We start from the raw sequence: 20,954 nt of genomic DNA on the forward strand, positions 1-20,954 counted from the left end.
TCTCCACCCGGGCCGTTTGTTTTTATCCCCCCGTTCACCGTCTCCGGCTCCGTAGGTGCTGCGGTTCCCGCCGCCGGGGCCGCCGAAGCGGGTTGTCCCGCGCCGCCAGCCTGGAAATCTCCCGGCGCCTTTCCGGACCTACTTTTGGCGGGGGTTCGTACCGATGCTCCGCCGGGGGAAGGCGGGCTTAGTCTACCCCGCGCCTGGACCAGGCCCCGGGGCGCCAGCACTCGTGAGGAGGGGTCGGGACTTTCTCATCCCCCAGCTATCTCCTGGCAGCCGTGCTGGGCGGCGGGCCGGGACGGCCGTTGCGGGGAGCGCCGGCCGCGGGGTCCCGGCGACTGGTCGCCGCGGCGTGGCAGCTGCGCGGGCCGGCAGGGGGCGCTGCTGCCCCGCTCTGGCCCCGCTCGCTTCCCCCGGCGGTTCCATTGGAGCAGCCGGAGACAAGTTGGCGCCATTTTGAAGCCGACAGGGGGACCGGGGCGAGCTGCGGAAGGGGAGGGGGTTAGAGGCGATTGGCTGCGGCTACGGCGGCAGCTCCTCTCCCAGCCCGGAGCAGCGGCAGCGCGGAGCGGACCCGCCTGGGACCAGCGAGGAGAGGCGGCTGCGGCGGGGTAAGGAGCCCGGCGCCTCGGCCGCCGTTACCCCCCACCCCGTCCCCGCTCCATTTTCCTTTTCTTTGGGTGGGGGGCGCCCGCTCGGACCGAGCTCCGCGGCCAGCGCTGGAGGAGAAGGAAGGGAGGAAGGGGGGACTCCCCCTCCCCCCCCGCCCTGGCCCATGGCGGAGCCCCCCTCCCCATCCCCCTCGCTCCTTGGCGGGGCTGCTCCCCTCCCCCCTTCCCCATGGCCGGCGTCGCAAATTAAATTTGCCGCCCCCCTTCCCCCCCCCCCTCCCCGGTTCCCGCCCCGGGCGCGGCGGGGCCCCGCGGAGTGTGTGGGGGGTGACCTTGGCCGGGGTGCGCTGTGCCCCTCGCCCGGCGCGGTGGCCTTGGGGCGGGGGGGGTCACCCCCTCCCCCGCCCCGGGATGGCCCGGCGGGCGGTGTCGCGCGCTCGGCGGCGGTGGCTCCTCGCGGCGGGGGCGGGTGGCGGCGGGGCGGGCTCGCCCGTTGTGGCGAACGGCCGCGGCTCCCCGGGTGTCCCCTCGCAGCCGGCCTAGTCCCCGCTCGGGCTGCACCGGGGCTCCCGCGCGGCTTGCCCGGGCTTGGCGGGGGGACCACCACCCCCCCACACCCGCCCTTCCAAGCCCTCCCCGCCCGGTTGGGTCTCTCCGCTCCGCGCGGATCCTCAGCCGGGAGGAGGTGGCCGCTGCCGAGGACCTGGGTTTGGTGGGTCCCTACTTGTGCGAGCCCCTTTCTTTCATGCTGGCTTCTCTTTTCTTTTTTTTTTTTTTTTTTCTTTCTTTCTCTCTCCCTTTCTTTTTCCCTCCCCCTTTGCATCAGGCTCTGTTAGAAAGCGCTCGGGAAAGAAGGGGGGGGGGTGGTGATAGTGGTTGCCGCCGCTTGGTAGATGAAAAACTATGAATTTTACATCTGAATTGCCAGATGGAGAATGGTTAATTTATAGGTTATGTATTGTTTACGTTGAGAGCCCCTGGTCAGGAATCTAGGTCTGTAACTTCAACCTGCTGCAAATAAATCACTATCTGTTCTTCAAAACAAATCAACAATTAATGACGGTGAACAATCCTGGAAAATTAAACTGCAGCAGATCAGCTCCTACAGAGCTGGATTTTGTCGTGCAAGCCTTATTCTGACTTTTATGTTTGCTTCCTGCGCCGTTGCTTACTGAGAGCTGTGATTATTTTCTTAGGCGTTCTGTTTTCCCATTCAGCACAACTGCTGAAGTATTCTGGTGTTGGTCTTTGTTTTGTGCTTGCTGGGTAGGTGCTTTGGCTGTAACTGATTTCCCTTTGCTGGAGATGGAATAGAAGGAGCTTTGAAAATTTGAGTGGCTTTGTAGTTGAGAGCGGGTGTCAAATCACATTTTGGGGAGGAGATAAGGTGATGCGCATTCCTTCAGGTTTTCCCGTTCCAAACTAGTAGAATTGTTAAGTTTTCAGTTTACAGAAATTTTGCTTGGTGTGTCTTGTATGTAATATAGATATGCTCCAAATATTGTATTTACTTGTGTCAAGTAATACCTCAAAAAGGTGTGAAACAGCTGAATGTATGCTATGCTCAGACCACCCTAGAAGAAAACTGGTAGTGACAGACAATCAGGTAAGATAGTTTAACGGAGGTGTGTGTATTGTGTTCATCACCGGCACTTGAAAATGTGCACTACTGGAGAAAGTAGTTGAGTACTTTAGTCCTTGCGTGACACCTTGTGTCTCTGAAGGAAGGTTGTACTTTATTACTGTGAGGTGGGGGCGTGTGGTGTGGTTGTGTGTGTGGTGTTTTGTTTGATTGTTGTTTTTTTTAAATATGGTTCTTAGACAGTAGCATTTGCTTATGTGTCTCTTGCATTCTGTTTACTGGTTACTATGCAGACTGGATTAACTGTAGTTCAGTTTTTGAGGAAAAAGCTAAAGCATATTAAAACGGAAAAGCATATATGTGTAACACTTGTATGCTATTTTGTTTTCTTGTGTACCATATAAATACTGGGTTTAGACTGTATATAGCAAGCTTACTTATGGACTTAAATCGAGCAAGTCAGCTAAGTCATTATTAAGCTGTAATTAAAAATATAAAAACCAACAGTCATTGCTAGCATTTGGAAAAGCATAGTAATGAAATATGGGCATGACCTCGGGCATTATCCATTTTTGGCTCTAGAACAGGAGTCTCTGTTACCTCCTGTAGATCAAAAGAGATGCATTTTCTTTTGGGATACGTTGCTCTCTACCAGGCTCTCGGGTTATGCTTTTTGCCTCTCTGTCTCTTTCTTTCTTCAATCACACAGCTTATATTCATACAGAGGAGCAAGAGGTTGTATGGGTATGTGTAGGAGTCTTTTAGTGAGGGATTGTCATTTAAGTGCTTTTGGAGTAAATGTTTTGGTTTTTTTTTTTTTTTTAAGCCTGAGTTTGGAAGAGGTGATAAAGGCTACTTGTTGCACAAGGAGAATTTTCATGGGAGCAATGAATAAGAAAATGTGAAGCTGAACAGTAAAAGCATGCAAAGTGGGAAAATGAGGAAAACATGATGCTAAAACTCATTATTTTTCCCTAACAGTTTCATTCTAATACCACTTTCCCTTAATATTACTTAGCCCAAATACATACCTTCCTCTTTCTTGACATAGTCCCCCTGCCCCCTTCAGACAAGTTCCTTTATTAGAACCAAAAAGTAGTTCTGGTGTGTGGTAGACAAGTAGTAAGATAGTGTATCATACTCCTACATACTTATTGCTCTTCTATTGGTGACATCTTCAGTTGAATGTAGTCTCCTAGAAAACTTGTTTTGTTTTTTTTTCCTGCTTAGTTCTGATGCTTAAGTAAAACATATCAAAAGTGCAGTGTATGGATGAAAATAAACTTTGTTATTTTATTAAGTTAGTGCTTTATTTCAAAAACTCTTTGGAACATTTTGGATTCCACAGTAAAAATGCTATTAATGTGGGTGATTACTGTAACACATCTAATTTGAAACAATTCTATAAAATACAACTAATAGTTTGACTTTGTTTTTAAGAATCAAAAATTTTAATGGTTCTACTCTTTTTAAAGGTTATTACTGTCTGTCTCTGTATGCTGCTTTTCAACCTTTTCTAAAGTGCGAGGAAGTCCTTCAAGTAGGTTCTGAGGATGAAGACCTCCATTACTTTGTCTCCATCTGCGGAATTTACTTTTTCACATCCCATCCCAAGCATTGGAAAAACGTTCTGCATCATTCGGCTTGTTTTGCACTGCCTGATCTTCAGCTCATGACAACTTTGGTATTAATATGCTTCAAGAAATAATAATAAAAAAAAAAGTGCCATACCTCACTGAGAACAGATGGGCATGTTTGTACTAATCATCTTGTGTCTGTCACCATTTATATGGTAGTACCGTAACCAGGGATCAGGACCCCATCTGGGGTTTTCTAATTTAGATCCCGTTCTTTAAAGATCGGTTCCAGACAATACTAACTGCGTGTACTTTTTCTCTGACTTAATTAGGAATCCTCGTGGATGCTTCTGCTGCTGAAATGAGATGCTTCACTTGCACACTTTTTAGTGGGCAAAACCAACACGAAGTTAGCAGTCAAAAATGTTATTGTCTTAATTGCTTCCATTGTATAGTCACCTAAACTATATTTTGTACCTCTTTTAAAGAGGACTAGATTCAGCTAAAACTTAATTGGTAATCACTTAGAAAGTAACCGTTGAGTGAGGCTTTCTACCTCTTGTGTAAATACGCCATTAGTTGTCCACAACTTCTATCAAAGCAGCCTCTGGTTCTCTCTGAGACATCCCCAGTGTATCCACATTGTAGCTCAATGCAACATCAAGAATTAGAATTCTGAAAGTCTTAAAAAGGAGAGAAGGGAAAAAAAAAACAACTGACTATTTTTAAAAACTTAAAAAAAAAATTGTTACCCACGCTGAGTGTGAACATACTGCTCATGAGGAAGTCTTAAAAACAAATTTACATCAAAACTTTTTGTATGTAATCTGTGGGCCACCTTGAGTTTGACTGTTCACTTCTAGTAGTACTGCTTTGTTACTTGGATGTAGAGTTTCAGTGAAGACAATCAGATTTCTGGGAAATCTTTGGCGCTACATGTGTTAGGTTTCTGTTTTTAACAAAGAAGAACTTAAACAACTCATCTCAATTATGAGAAATGAGTAGAAGATACTTCATGGAAACTTTCGGGAATTTTTTTTCTCCATCTACCTACTTAAAATTTGAAAGAGTTCTCTTGGGGAAAATGTACAGAGGTGCTAAGCAGCTTACCATTATGTGTGATACTGTGTCTGATAATTATTTTGTTATTTGACAGTTCAGTATGAAGCATTGTGTGTAGTTCATTATGACTTCCTGTACATAGAAACAAAGTATACGGAAAACTGTAGCTTTTTGTACCATCAATTTGTGAACCTTTTGTGTGGGACAATGTCTATGGACACTCTGTGTGCCACCCAGTGCTTTTTCAAAGGTCTAAGGGAGATGAACTGTGGAAACTTACTTCATGGTATATAATAAAGTTTACATTGGGTTTTCTTCCTCTGAGAGTGTGAACTAGTCAGTATAAGGCATTTTGCTTTCCTTGTTTTGGAAGTGGAAGAAAGAATGGTTAAGCCCAATGATAAACTCTTCAGAAGATTTGTGAGGGAGTTTTTCAGAGACATAGCGAGTAAGAGATGCATTTCCCTTCCATTTGCCCAGCTTAGATTATGTAGTCTGCAGTTCTTAGAAGCATTTCTGTAACCGAGGGAATTAAGAACAGAAATTTTCATGCATGTACAATTTTCAGAAAGAAATATTCTGCTCTCACTTTAATGACTGGTATATCTGTATTTTGAGAACTTGAAACATTTTGAAGGTGTTGCTTATAGCAAGCTCTCCATCAAGTTGTTCATATAGTGTTATATATGAGCACATTTACAGTAACTTTTTATTTCTTACTGGGTCATTGCACCCTTAATCTTCCATATTACATACAGAAGTGCCTTAAAACAATATTCAATTGCAGTTTCTTTTTAAAAGTAGGAAACAGTTTTAATTCATTTCTGTCTGCATAAGTACGTGTTATGGTAGTCTTAGTTATGATTTATATATAATTTGCAACTTGCTGTATTTAGGAATTACAGCTGCATATCAAAGTTGGCTGACATTTGCCAAAAGCTGGAAAATGTGAAATGAATTGACAGGGGACTGTGGGAAGGGAAAGCATCTCTAGTGATTTGGGTGATTGAATGTCACTTTGGAATACTGGAATTCTTTCTTTCTGTTAGTTTCTTGTGATCCCAGATGAGTCTGTTTAAATCAAACTTTCTATAAGATCTTAGAAGTGCATTGATTTCCTGGGAGGCAGGCTCTAGACCCTGACTACTTCTGCATGGCTCAACAGAAGCTTTAGTTTCAGACACAGTACTGGATAACATGGTGTACTTTAAAAGTTGTGTCCTAAATTTCTCTTAACTGTGCAGGCAAAATTGGTGGATAATTCTTAAATTTCAGTGTGTAACTCAGGTTACTCATCTATAAAATGGGAAGAATACTCATTTTTTTTATGAAAAATTTTGTGAAATTGTTGTGAAAACAAGTTAATTTTTATGGCATGTTAACATATTACAGTGGTGAGTCCTGCATAGAAGCCCATTAGGAAATTAAGTCTCCTCAGAGCATCATTTAGATAGGGTGTAATAAGGGGCACACATTAAATTACAAGGAGAAAAGCTGAGTAGCTGCTTTGCTTTGATTGAGAAAGAAGTCCTGTGGTATGGAAAGAGGTAGTGAAGGATCAGGAAGAGGTAGTGAAGGATCAGGTAAATCGGCTCCTTAATTCTTAATAAATGATTTTGCAACTATTTTCATACTTTTGCTGTTTCTTTTTAAGCAAACTTAGTAAACAAATTCACTATATGGATGTGCCCCTGTGAGTCATTAGGTTGTAACCTTTAGGTACGTTACCACTAATTAAATTAATGGAATGCTATTAGTAGCAATAAGTTTTTCTTTTTTAACCAGCATTAAGTGGGATGAGGTGCAAGAGCTTTTCAGTAGATTCTTGCAAATACTCATTATTGGTAGAAGAGCAGCATAGCACGTGATGATTGCATGTTATACTGCAGGCCCTAGAAAGGACTGACTTCTGCTGGATGTGTCTTCTCATGCTGCCCTGCAGCTGAATCTTCCCCCTCCCCCCCCCGACCCCGGTGTCTCTCTAGGGACTTCTCTGTCTGGTTTGTCCTCATACCTCTTCAGGCTTCTGATTCCAGTCCTTCATTGTCCAAGTAAATCCTACTTTCTCTCTCACATTCAATATTTCTTAGACTTCCAGCCTTGAGGTTCCTAAACTGTGGTGTACGGAGTTTGTGGAGTTTTGTGTGGTTGGTTTGTTCGGGTTTTTTTTGTTTGCTTGGATTTTTATTTCACATGTCCCCTCTCATTAACTTTATTTCTTGGTTGAATGCCTTTCCTATAACCCCTAAACTGTCTACTCCATTTGGCTGATACAGCTTGTTGGTCCTGCAGCTGGTAGAAGTAAGTGTGTCCGTATCTCAGCTGTTTCCATGCTAAGCTGAGCTGTTTGTCTTAAAGACTTAATTAAGACAGACTGCTCTTGAGCTGAGAATCTGGCTGAGGTGTGGACAATTCCAGCTTTTTCTGCTAAAGAAGCAACAACATCTGGCTGTGAGCAGACAGGTGGATTAGTGATGGATTCAGTTGTCAACAGGATTTACTAGAGGTGTTCGTTAGTCTGGTTTGGCTGTGTTAACCTTCTAACTTCAGGGGAGTCAGGAGACAGCAACTATAATGTACACATCAACAGTTCTTTTACCTTAAGTAATAGATGGAAACTCGCTGAACAGTTGTATCTTGATTGTATGCTTACAGTAATAGTGCAAGCAGCTGTATTTGTTTGTTAATACTTTAAAGCTTCCTCCTCTCAATTTGCAAAGCCCATCCTTTTAACAATGAGTAAAGATCAGTTTCTATTGAGTTTTTTACTGTTATCTCCTATGGGTGTTACTTGTGTCCTAATTGTTTCTATTTATGAAACATAATCCAGTGTGGGGTGTGTGGGGCTTTTCATTGTTGTTTTGATTTGGGTGTTTTTTTTTTTGTTAATGCTGATGTGCTTTAGATTTTTCTTCTGAGTAGATCTTTGCCCTTCTTGGCGGGGTGGGGTGGTATTGGGGTATTGTAAGGAAGTGATCCAGTCTAGTAAAATGAGATGTGTGTCCTTACTACATATCAGCACAGATCTAAGTCTAAGCGAAAGCATAACCTACAAACTGAAGTACACAGAGTTTGGTTTTCTCTGTGCAGCGACTATGTCATAGAATCATATCTGAAGTTGGAAGGGACCCATAGGGGTGGAGTCCAACTCCCTGCTGTTTGCAGGACTACCTAAAACTAAACCGTATGACTAAGAGCATCGTCCAGGTGCTCCTCGAACTCTGACAGGCTTGGTGCTGTGACCACTTCTTTGGGGAGCCTGTTCCAGTGGCTGACCACCCTCTCAGTGAAGAACCTTTTCCTGACGTTCAGTCTGAACTTCCCCTGATGCAGCTTCATTCCATCTCCTCGTGTCCTAATGTGAGTGCATTAGGAGCTGCAACTGAAGGATAACTAAATATTAAGCATTGATTCCAAAGGGGAAAATAAACCACAGAGTTTGAAAACTTACTGCCAACGTTGGCATAGCTGTAGCATTACATACACTCCTGTTTCTACCTATGCCGGGATTAAAATGTATCGATGTTTGTAAATTTCTGAAAGGAGGGTGCAAAGAAGGTAGAGCCAGGCTCTTTTCAGTGGTGCCCAGTGACACGACCAGAGGGAATGGGCGTAAACCTGAAACACAGGAGGATGCCTCTGAACATCAGGAAACACATTTTCCCTGTGATGGTGACCAAGCCCTGGCACAGGTTGCCCTAAGAGGCTGCAGAGTCTCCATCTTTGGAGATGGTCAAAAGCCATCTGGATGCAGTCCCCAGCAACTGATTTTAGGCAACCCTTCTTGAGCAAGGGGATTGGACCAGGTGACCTACAGAGATTCCTTCTGACCTCATCTGTTCTGTGAAGACACAACTCGTCAGGGCTAAATAATTCTAAGGAATAAATACCTGTGTTAGAATAAGTTACAGGAGTGAATAGGTTATTGGCAAAGAACTTAAGTCTTGGTCAAGTGTAGAGATAGATGTCAAAGGTTAGTTAGGACTCTGCAGATTGAAACACCAAAAGAGTCTTCAGCTTCAATTTTTTTTTTTTAGAGTGATCTTTACTGGTGGGTTCATGTATGATAGCACATGACTAGGCTCTGTCACTTAAGTTTTTTCTAGTCCTATGGTCTTAAAAACCTACCACAAATTCGCTTAGGTCACCTGGTTGTAGTTAAGTCTTCATCTAACTTGTGCTTTGTAATCACAATTATAAGTTTTTCCTCCGTCTTCAGGGACACGATCATTTTTTCAATCTGTGGTTTTCTGCCACTTAGTTTTGCAAAAAGCAAATAAAATCTTCAAGTAAGCTGGAGGGAAAAAAAGCTAAACTGATAGAAGCCATCTGGGTAGACAACTCCTATTTTTAAGACACCGAGTTGAATGTGATTTTAGTACTAAGATTTCTGTATGCAGTCCTAATATAAATGTTTGTTTATAATTTTACTGATTGTTGTTTAGCACAACATCTGACTTTGCAGTGCAAATGCTTTCTTTTAGGTCTTACAATTCAATCCACACCGCTAGCATTTTTTTGTTTGATCTTTAGTAATTTTGTATCGAATCACTTGCAATAGGGTGTGAGGCATTTAATTTTGTATTTTTTACATTGTATATGAAGTTAGGAAGGGAAGAGAGTCTCATTTTATATAAAAATTCGGACTTGTTACTAAAGCAACTTTACAGTAGTTGTTGTGGTTTAACCCCAGCCAGCAACTGGGACCACGCAGTCGCTTGCTCACTCTCTCCGCAGTTGGGGTGGGGAAGAGAATCAGAAGAGTAAAACTGAGGGAAAAAAACCTCCTGGGTTGAGATAAAGACAGTTTCATAGGTATAGCAAGAGCTGCACACACAAACAAAGCAAAACAAGGAATTAATTCACTACTTCCCATCTGCAGACAGGTGTTCAGCCGTCTCCAGGAAAGCAGGGCTCCATCCTGTATAATGGTTACTTGGGAAGGCAAATGGTCTCACTGTGAATGCCTGCCCCCTTCTTTCTTCTTACCCCACCTTTATATACTGACCATGATGTCGTATGGCATGGAATACTTCTTCGGTTAGCTGGGCTCAGCTGTCCTGAACTCTATCCCCTCCCAGCTTTTTGTGCCCTCCCAGTCTACTTGCTGGTGGGGTGTTATAAGGAACAGAAAATGCCTTGGCTGCCCAGCAACAACTAAAAACACCTATCAAAAGTATTTTAATCCCAAATCCAAAACATAGCACTATACCAGCTGCTAGTAAAAAAGTTAACTCTGTCCCAACTGAAACCATGACAGTTGTCCGTCTGTGAAATCTTACAAAAATATTGTTTTGCTTCTGTGGCAGCATGTTAGTATTCTTAATGTTTGTGGTTTTTTTTTTTTGTTTGGTTTTAATTCTTGCCAAAAAACCCAAACAAACTGTCATGGTAAGGCTCAATAAGGCATTTTTTTGCTAAATAAATGGTGTACTAAAATAATACCAAGCATTGTTTCCTCCTAAGGGGCACTACAGTGATGAAACTTATTTGTACCTAATGTCTGTCTGTTGTAGTTGTCTGCGCCTTTCTGTCATGTTCCCCTTATTTTCCCCGTGGCTTCCATGCTGCTCTTGCGTGTTTTCTTTTCTCCCTTTGTGTATAAATGCTATAGATGTTAGCCTTCTAAATTCTGTAATGCAAGGCAAGTCACGTGAGGGTTTTATGACTGTTTTTTATTTGTTATGCTGTTTTGAAAATAGAGTTAATGTAAAGGAAAATAATAATTCCTGCCTCCTTCCCCTCATTCCTTTCCAGCTATTGGGGGAAAGAAACAAATCATTCTTGCCTTACTAACTCTTAAAGTAGCTCCCCTGCTAAAAGAGGACTGTGTCAAAACTATGGACATAGACTAGTGATATTGTGAAATTTTGATACCTGGGCTCGTTGTCAGTTCTTCTCTTGTTTTAGAATACCAGTCTAAGAACTACATGTCAGTGTTCCTGGTGATTCTGGTAAAAGGTATTTTGTAGAGTGAAAGGTCTGCTTTTTCAAATAACTATCCGTGTAGCCTACAACAGCAAGATACTAATCTCCTTTGTATACTGAATGAGTTCTGTTATATTCTGTTTGGATATTTGCTTCAGTTGTTGTCCAGAAAGTTATTCCAAAACTTTAAATTAAAAACTAGGAATCTTCCTCTAATTACCATGTTTTCTTCATTGTCTGAGCTATTTGTCTTTGAGCTTTTGTCTTATGGTGGTTCACTTTCTTTGGTTGGGATCTTCCAGTATTCCTGGTATTTATAGTGATTTCTGCCTCTCTTCCACTTATCCTTCTGACTGTCTCTTCTTGTCACCTCTGTAGATAAATGCTCTCCTGATGTAGTAGACTTTATGTGTGCTTTTTCTAAGTTCTCTCAATGATAGGTGCTGGTAGTTGTACATAATATTCCAAGCAAGTTCTTGCCAGTACCTTGAAATGTGTTAGATGTTGAGGCTTTGGGTTTGTGGGGTTTTGTTTGTTTGTTTTTTGAAGTACCTTGTCTAGAATTAATGTTGTGTAGCACTAGTGTATAGTCTTGTGGTGATTTTCTGTGCCTGGACCTAGGCATAGGACCCCCCTTCAGCCTCTTGTTTTTCCCCCTTACATTTGATTGTCTTTCAGACTTGTAGCATATATTGTTTAGGGTTTCAGATGCAGTCTTTATACTTTCAAACATTTCTGTTTCTCTGGTCTTTTCTTGCAGTGTTTCACTGAGAGACAATCTGATCCATCTCTGCCTCCATCCATCTATGATTTCCAATTTAATGTTTACATAAATGATTTTTGGTGTAAGGAAAGTGCAAATTGTTTTATCACAGTCTGATCAAACATGAATTGTCCCATAGTAATATAACCTTAGAAGTTACATTTATCCTTGTGTTTAAAAGTCTTACTTTAGCATGCAGATTTTCTCTAAACTCTTCAAATATTATTGGTATCAAACTGGTGCAGCTGCAGTAGCAGTATTACTTTTTTGCTCTGCATTGTTAGTGACAGTGCTGCCTTTATTTTCTTGTACTACACCTTCATTTTTAAAGTTAACTTAAATTTTTAAGATTGAAGTGTACTATACCTTAATTTTTAAATATCTTTAAAAAGCTTTTTAAAGATACCACACTGGTTCACGAATTCTCAGATTATGTCTGTGCAGTTGCTTTCATTTGAAAGTATGAAGGTCTTCAGTGTAGACACAGTAACTTTTGATGGAATATACCTGTTGCCAATTGCCACAGGAGAATGAAGTTTTACCTGGTATTTCTTTGAAAATGGGTGTTCAGCAGACTTTTAAGGGTATTTCAGTATCTTCTTGATACCCAATCATTACTATGCAGGAGCACTTTTTTTTTCCCCCTTGGTTTTAGCTATTGAAGTGGGTTTTTTTTTGTGTTTTTTTTTTTTCTTTCCAGTTTGTTTACAATGGCCATCTCAGTTTGGCTCCAATTCTTTCTTATTTCTGTATTTCCCAGTCTTTGTGGTGCAGCTCTCCTCTCCCAAGGGCTCTGATTACTACTTACAACTTTTACTAAGTGGTTGTTTGAATTCACTTAGTAGTATGAAAACTTTACTTGCACCCCAATCAAGGGGACAAACAGCTTAAAACTCGGTTTTGTTCCTTTGGCATGGACATTGACTGTGACCACTGTGTTGGAATTGTATACATCTCCAAATCACTTCTGCTTTCAATTTGTGCCTTTCAAAACAGAGACTTTATTTATTCACTGCTTGTGTCAATTTGATATAAACATTATTTGTCTCTGAATGTTGGCAAAATCATATCCTGTGGGATTGTATACTTATATGATGTTTGTGAAACTTAAGTTTTGTTGTGTGTTTATAGGCTGGAGAATAACCTATATCCTGACTAAATGTGAGGGTAGTTCTGGTCAAGCAAGTGCGTGCATGTGGCTTTCTTGATGGAAGATCTTTTTATTTTATTTCAAGTTTCCCACTGAGAGCAGCATTCCCAGATGCAGTAATAGTTAATGAGGAGGCTCATGTGGCCAAATTTCACTGATTCTCTTTAGTATTGCATAGCTCAAATGTACAGATAGGATGTTGTGAACATTTCTCATCTTTCTGAAAACCACCCATATAGCTAATGTTGGTGTGTGTGATGGTTTCATGTGGTGGAATGGAAGCAGAATTATCCTGCAGCTGATCCATGTGCTATTGGTTCACTATCTGTGAAATGCCGAAAGATGTCCAGAACACTTACGCCTGTGGTCTCAACTGATACTGATAGCTCACTGATTTATGCTCTCCATTCTTCTGGAGAAATAAACAGGACTCTGTGTGTGTCGCTTGACAAATGTCTTTTGAGCATCAGTATGTCAGATTTCTCACCAGTACCAGAAAGGCAGGGTATCTCAAAGGCATCCCCTACAGAAGCCAGGTGAATATGTCAAGGAGAGGTTAATGAGTCTTCGTTCACCAATGGTAGACTAAATGCAGTTTTGTGAGCTTTACAATCTTACGGAATTCTCCTTGAGTGTCACTTGTAATAATTAAATTACCATGCTTTATTCTCAGATCTCATCAGTATTTCAAAGCATACCTTCAAACAAAACACTTGTGTTTCAGTTTAGTACTGATTAGTTTGAGTCTCCTGTATGAAAAACTGCATTTTTTTTTTTTTTTTGTCTTATTGCAATCATAAACAAGAAGATTGTGAGAGGTCTTATTTCTTGAGTTAGGTCAATATATGCACTTTAATTTTAGCTTTCCTTAGACCATGCCCTTATTGTAGACTCCAGGTATTTTTTTGACTGCATTTTTTCTTAAACTATACAAATCATCTCGAAATATAGCCTGTGAAGGCATGGACTTAATCAATAAAGACAATTTTTGTAGGCTTTGTTGTTAAAATGGAGAGTCTCAAGAGAATATGTATATCGTGGCTTTTCAGAAGCTTTGGGCAAGTTTTCTTTAGCATAAGAGCATATTCTTTGCCCCCAAGAGTACTCTTTTCCTAAATTGGTATTTGTATTCTAGAGGACAGGGAAACTGTCATCTTTTTAGACGGCTCTGTCAGATTTGTGATACATTGAGTTTAGTTACTTCATCTTGGATTTATTCTTGGACGTGATTGAGCCATTAACACTCAACTGAAGATCCTTTACATAGCATATGTAAGTATTTCAAGTTTTTAAAAAATGAAGTGACTGAAATTTTTTTTTTTTACATGGAGACTATCAAGAAAACAAGAAGTGTTAGCAGCCTTTCTAATGTAGCTAAACTTCATAGTGTTTGATAGTGACCTTTAGTATGTGAGACTTCATCCTTTGAAGGTTAAGGTGAAAAGGTCATTGTCAAAAACTTAATAGCTTTTTCTCAGACTTAATGAAACTTACCTCTGTTCTCTGCATCTGCCTTTCTCCCTGCTTTTCCTCCTCACTGGAAGCGTGTTATCTTTTTGCAAAATCCTCTACATCCAACCCTTACATTTCTGATTTTGTGAGTATAATGACATCCTCCCTATTTGCAGCTCCTTCTGTGCATTCTTTTTCCAGTTCTTTAAGGAATTGTATTTTTGTAGAGCAAAATAAATTACTACAGGACTAGAAATGTTTAGTAAGTGTATTAGGTGAAAACTGTCAGGCTCCTGTCTAACCAAATTTAAGTTCAAGCCAGTTTGAATGACTTACGGCACTTTTTTGTAATATTACCATTTTTGTTATGTCACGTACTTTGCATTCAATGTTAAACACTCTGAGGACTGCTCATAGTCTGCTTGTTGTGTACTTGCCTTTTTTATGGTATGCTTGTGTAAATGACCACCTGACAAGCAATAAGGTGGAATGTTTTCCCTAGTATTTTTCTTGTCTGACAAATATATTGCAGATGTCTATTTTACTAACATCATATTTTGTCAGCCTACGCTCTTTTCTACATTATGAACCAAATAATTACACTTTTCTACATCTTAAATCTTTATTTCTTTGGTCAGTTATGTCTTTTCCTTTTTCTTTCTCTGTCAGAATCTTTTGCTATAGTCTTCCAATTTTTATCTCCTTATCATTTCTCTTCCTACAGCCATGGACAGAAATAAGAAATTACAATTATAATTCCTACATTCCATTTACTTAGTCTTGGGTAGAAGTATGAAAGCTGAGGTCCCACAATAACAGAGCAATTTTGTTTTTCCTTAGGTTGTTGATTGGTTTAGTGGTGAATTCTGTTATGTAGTTTCTCATCCTTTTTTTCAAACTGGGTTTATTTTGGTGAAAATGCTGTTTCATAAATGGCAAAAAAAAAAAAAGGCAATTTTATTCTTGTCATTTTTGCTTTCTGTCACGTCTGAAAAAATGCTGTTGGGTCACTTGAGTCTTGTGGAAGCTGCAAGTGTCTGCAACACCACTGGAGAGAGCTGTATGCTGAGACAAAGTGGTACTGAATATTGTCTACTTGCTTAATCTTTGGGAGGCTTTCTCTAATGAAGTTTGGGAAAAAAAACCCACAACAAACACACAAAAAAAACCAAACCAAACCCAAACAAACTCATCATCAGAAATGGGGAATTGCCTGGGATCGTTTCCTAACTGATTGCAAGAGCGAGTACTATATTCTGTGTGAGTAGCTTGCAGACTTTTTAGTGTGCCTGTGTGATTTTAGTATCATGGCTTGTCTTTATTTTATCATGGTTTGTTCTTTATTCTTACATGTTAGTTCTCTTCCTAAATCCTCCAAATTCTCTGTACGTTATCAAAATATCTCTTCTTGCACAGTTACTACTTCTACATCTTTTCCACAAAGTGTTTACTTAATATGTTAATAAAGAAACTCTATGCTCTTTGCCATATTTTCTAATGGAAGCTTGAAAAATAGTTTCCTAATTTAAACAGGCTTTATTACTTACGTATTGACTTAAAGGATTGCCATTAATGAGGCTTCTGTAGTGAAACCCAGCGCTTTTCATGTAATTTGCCAGGCTGAGTGTTACTTTCGCCTCACAATGTGGTTCTTCCTTCCAGATGACCTTTAATTAGTGGTTTCTGTAAATTCTTCATGTATCAGTCCTTACTGCATATAGTGCTGCCTTACAGAAATAGGAAGGTAACGTTTCCTTCATACTATGAGTAGTACTAGTACCTTGATTTAATGATGGTTAAGTAAACAGTATAACATAATGTAACGCTTCTTAAAGAGAATAGAAAGTATTCCTCTAGACACTATATCTGAATCAGTATGAAAAATGACTTGGATTTACGTGAGCACACTTGGTCCAACAGTAAAGTTTTCTGTTTTACTCAACAGCAGAAAATTAACTGCCAAGCTTCAGCTTGGAGTGGCTTTTTATAGCCCAGTTATAACTCCTTAGCAGTAGATTTATTATGGAAATAGATTTAATTTAGTGGCACTTAAATAATGAAAGTCTTTAACACCTAAGTCACTTCTCACCTTGATCAATTGTCAATCAGCTATACATAGCCGGAATTTACCAGGATGTAAAAACTTTCTGTAGGTGGCTTAAGTCATTAAATTATTTGTGTTTTATTAATAATCCTGCTGAAGCAGAAAGATGCCTGCCTGTTCCACTTCTGTAAATTGCTGAGTAATCTCTTCAGAATGTCTTGTTGTATCTTTTGTGGAAATTACGGCTTGACCAATTTCTTCTTACATGCTATATTGTTGAAGCAAAGTTAGTGCTCTCAAAGTATTTCTAATGGTTTATATTTATTCATACAAGGATGTTACCTACTAAGGGTACAAAAATAAAAAAACCTGGGTATAAATAATAAAAAGAAATGATAAAACAGCATGTTGACAGAGGAAGAGAGCTCTGGAGTGAACCCTGTATTGTAGTTCACAAGATAAAAAAGATTTGACTTCCTCACAATATTCCCTGAGACAATCTGGGGAAAATGTTCTTGGGTCTTCTAAACTCTCTTTGTATCCTTAATGGAATGGCCCGTGACAATGAGAGGCCACTGATTATACGGCTTGATTGTAGAGAACAGATTGATGAAGAGTTGCAAATCCTTTTTCTTGGCTACACTTTCTTCTTGTTGGAGTGATATGAACTGTGTAAACACATAGTTATATCTCTACACATCACAACTTTCTCCCATGCCAGCAATTTATTAAATTCACTTAGGCTTCTAATAGCATTGTGAATGTGAAGAAAGTGTTATTCCCAGGGCTCATTTTAAAGTGTCTTGCAAACATAGATTTATAGGTATTTGTATAGGTCAAATTTATGTAAGCTTTCTTAAATTTTGTAGGTGTAATTTTAAAATACTAATCTCAAGATGTAACTACATAAATAATTATGTATAGTTCAGTGAAAGTTCTGAAAAAAAGAATGGTGAAGTTTGTACGGTTGATCACTGTTTCTGGTGATCTTCCATGCCCTCATGTTTGGATTCTGGATTTGAAAGAGGAGGCAATAGTAACGCAGGAGACAGACTTGCAAGAAATATAGGAACTGATTTGCTAAAGCTTCCTTTATCTCTTGGAAAAGACTTCTGTAAAAATATCTGAAGGATTAAGATTTAAAGTATTTTAAGTATGGATCTCTGAAAAAGTACTGTTGACACATGACTTCATGTATGTTAAGGCATAGTTTGTTTGGCAACTAGCACAGTTAATTAAATCACCGTAGGCAATGTGAACTGTCATCCAAACAAAATACAATTAAATGGAGTGTAGTTTAAGTTCTCCTTTTAGATCATTGGCTGTAATGATATTTATTGACCTATTAAGTACATTGCGTAGGTACTTAATATGCAGGATATCAATCCATTTTTTATTTGCATGTGTGTAATCTATTTTTTTATCCTATTGAGGAAGTAGAGTATGTGTAGTTAAACTGTTCATAAAGAATTATGTACTATATAGAAACAATCTGAGTATTGAATCTTTTAGTATTTAATATCATGGCCAGTAGACTTAGCTGGAACCGAGTAGCTATTGGGTTCTTCCAATTATGTACAGAACTACTAATTTGTGTTTTATTTATTTAAGTTTGGACAAATTTTGGCAATGGTACCTGTTACTAATTAACTCTGTTTAGAGTAATGAATTGTTCCCCATCTATGGTCTGGCTGATAATCGTACTTTTACATTAAATATAATCTTTCAATTTAACTTTTGCCACAGGAGGTGGATGACTTTAATCCATCCTATTTTAATGTCCAATAAATGCAGCTTGCACTTCTGTTGCTTTTTCCATGTTTTAATTTTCCTGTTATCATTGTACAAAGAGTGTATATTTTTTCTTCTTTCTTTGTTTCTTTCTTTGTTTCTTGTACTAGTTTCTTCCATACACTCCTCATCCCCAATGTATAACTTAGTTTTTAATTTTTCAAGCTTTTTTTATATATACTGATTTTCAGTGTACTTCTGCAGAATTGCTCTTGGTTCCTGATTTCAAGTCTTTGAAGTTGTAGTTGCAACGGTGCTTATGGTGCTTCTGTGTTGAAAGAAGCAGTGAAGCAGGACTTCACTGAAGTCCTACTGTATCATCTCCTTCTGTACAAGGAGTGTAATACATATTTGAAATGCGATGTTAGTTCAAGATATTTTTATTTTCTTTGTAGTTTTTGAAGACTTGACTTGGCTTATAGTACGACGTAACATAACCAAAGCCTGATTGAATCATGATTTTTTTTTTTTTTTATTCCCATGTATTAGGATTAGCGTTGATTTGTTATGTATTTGAAGCTTTTTGTTATATTTATCTCCTTTTTTTTTGGGTCTCATATGTGCAGAAACAGTGCCCATCTTACTGATTAGTTAATAAGCTTACGTTCTAGCTGGTACAAAAGCATCCCAGTGTCTGGAGTGTTTTCTTGCCTTAAAGGTATCCATGTGAGCTTTTTCCTTTTTCTTTGCCTTCTAATTATGTATATGGAATAATACTGGATTTCTGAAAACATTGTGGAGAACTTCTAAAGTTTCAGTTGTTAAAAATTAAAAAATTATCTGTCAGCTGAGTCTCTTGTTGAATCTCAAAGAAACTTTGAAAGAATTGCCCTTTTTCAAAATGCTTGTCATCTTCCAGTATATTCCAAAAGAAGACAGTGCATCTTTAAAAACAAATTTGAAAAGCTTTTTTGAAATTCAGTCATTGGATATCATCTCGCTGGCTTATGGATTTTCATGCTTAAACATGTTCTAGGTAACAGCTGGCCTTGAGGCTGCTGTTCTTAGCTGTCACTTTTCCTTGACAGAAGTTAACTGAAATAGCTGGTGTAACTGTTATGTGAAATCAGAGGCTTTCATTTGGCTAGAATCAGGTTAACACCACCACCACCACCCCACTCCCCCCCACCCCCCCCCCCCAAAAAAAAAAAAGTCCTGGATCTTACTAAAGGTTCAACACAGATTATTTTGACAGGATAGCACAGTTATACTGGTAGTCCAGAAGACCAGCAACTTTTAACAGTGGGGTGTTACAAGCTAATTCAGTTTTTTTAGGTAATGGTTGAAGTGATAACTGTTGTACAAGGGGGTAGTTTAGCACTGAATTTTCTCTTGTCGAATGATAGGTTTTGTTTTTTACTATTTCTTTTAAATGACTTTTTTTTCCCCCAGTAAAGCTTACCATTAATGCTAAAAAAACTTTCAGGATTGATCTGCAAATTTTTTTCTTACATAGGAAGTTTAAAAGATTGATTATTCTTTGTCCTTTATGGCTGAAGTAATAGGCTATTTCACTGAACCTTTTTAAAATTTATTTTTGGTCGTATAAGATTAGATGTATTAATTCTATAGAAAATTAATTCCTATTTAGTGATTTCTATACTTCTGAGAGGCATAAGTTATTATGTACCCTATTGTGTAACCTTGGCTGGCTGCTAGGCGCCCACCTCGCTGCTCTCTCACTCCCTCTACTTAACAGAACAGGGGAAAAAAATAAGATGAAAAAGTTCATGGGTCAAGAGAAATACAGGGAGGTCGCTTACCAATAACCATCACGGGCAAACCAGGCTTGACCTGGGGAAGATTAACTTAGTTTATTGCCTATTAAAAATAGACGAGGATGGTGAGAACAAAGACAAAGCTAAAGGCACCTCCCCAACCCCCACTTCTTTCCAGACTCAGCTTCACTCCTTAATTTCTGACTCTTCTGCCTTCCCCATCAAGCAGCGCAGGAGAGATAAGGAAGAGGGGTTGTGGACAGTTCATAACCCTTCATCTCTCCTGCTTCTTCCTCACACTTTCTCCCTTGCTGCAACGCGGGTACTAACCAAGGGATGCAGTCCTTCACAAAGGTCTCCAGTGCCGGCCCTGCCTATGGGCTGCAGTTCTTCAAGAACTGCTCCAGCATGAGCATTTCTCACAAGGTACAGTCCTTCAGGAACAGACTGTTCCAGTGTGGGTCCCCTATGGGGTCACAGGTCCTGCCAGGAGGTTGCTCCAGTGTGGGCTTCTCTCCACAGGCTGCAGTATGGGTATCTGCTCTGATGTGGTCCTCCATGGGCTGCAGGAGGACAACCTGTGTCACTGTCATCTTCTCTATGGGCTGCAGGGGAATCTGCTCCAGTGCCTGGAGTACCTCCTCCCTCTTCTCCTTCACTGACTTTGGTGTCTGCAAGGTTGTTTCGCTCACGCTTTTCTCACTTCTCTCTGTCATAGCTGCTGTGCAGCATTTTTTACCATTTCATAAATACGTTATCACAGTGGTGCGACCAGTGTCACTGATGGGCTCAGCTTTGGCCAGGGGTGAGTCCATTTTGGAGCTGGCTAGAACAGCCTCTGTCCGCCACGGAGGCAGCCCCTGGTGTCTTCCCACAGAGACCATTCCTGCAGCCTCCCCTGCTACCAAAACCTTGCTGTGTAAACACAGTACTGATACTCATTTTCAAACTCAGACCTTGGATGCCGCTCAAGCTTAAGAGCTTGGTGGCATGATAGTTGGACAAACCAGCTGGACAGTTCAACTTTACCATAATACGTGAGTCTCAGTCTTTGGATTATTTAATAGTGTGCTCCAGATGGGACGGTATCACCATATTCTAATGAATTTTCCACTGCAGTTGATCTGATCTGACAGCTATCCACCACTGGAAGGGGGAGTTTTGTTCCCCAGTTCCCTTAGTTTCTTCCCTTCAGGTAGCCTTGTATGTCACATGTTTCAAAAATAATTAGGCGTGTTTTTCTGGGTTGATGAATTTGGTTGGTCCAGCAAAG

General features: G+C 40.0%; 1 protein-coding gene across 4 annotated transcripts in view; it reads left to right on the forward strand.

Moving 5' to 3' along the window:
- The first annotated feature begins 460 nt into the window (after nt 1–460).
- Nucleotides 461–20,954, forward strand: part of PDS5B (PDS5 cohesin associated factor B) — a 122,131-nt gene continuing 101,637 nt past the window's right edge. For 3 of the 4 annotated variants that reach the window (XM_054198837.1, XM_054198865.1, XM_054198856.1), the window contains exon 1: nt 461–614. The gene's annotated coding sequence lies outside the window, so the exon portion shown is untranslated. Of the gene's footprint in view, nt 615–1,072; nt 1,327–20,954 lie in introns of those variants that run through there. The other variant, XM_054198847.1, reaches the window with a different exon arrangement.

This window comes from Rissa tridactyla, chromosome 1, assembly GCF_028500815.1.
Source record: "Rissa tridactyla isolate bRisTri1 chromosome 1, bRisTri1.patW.cur.20221130, whole genome shotgun sequence".
NCBI lineage: Eukaryota > Metazoa > Chordata > Aves > Charadriiformes > Laridae > Rissa > Rissa tridactyla.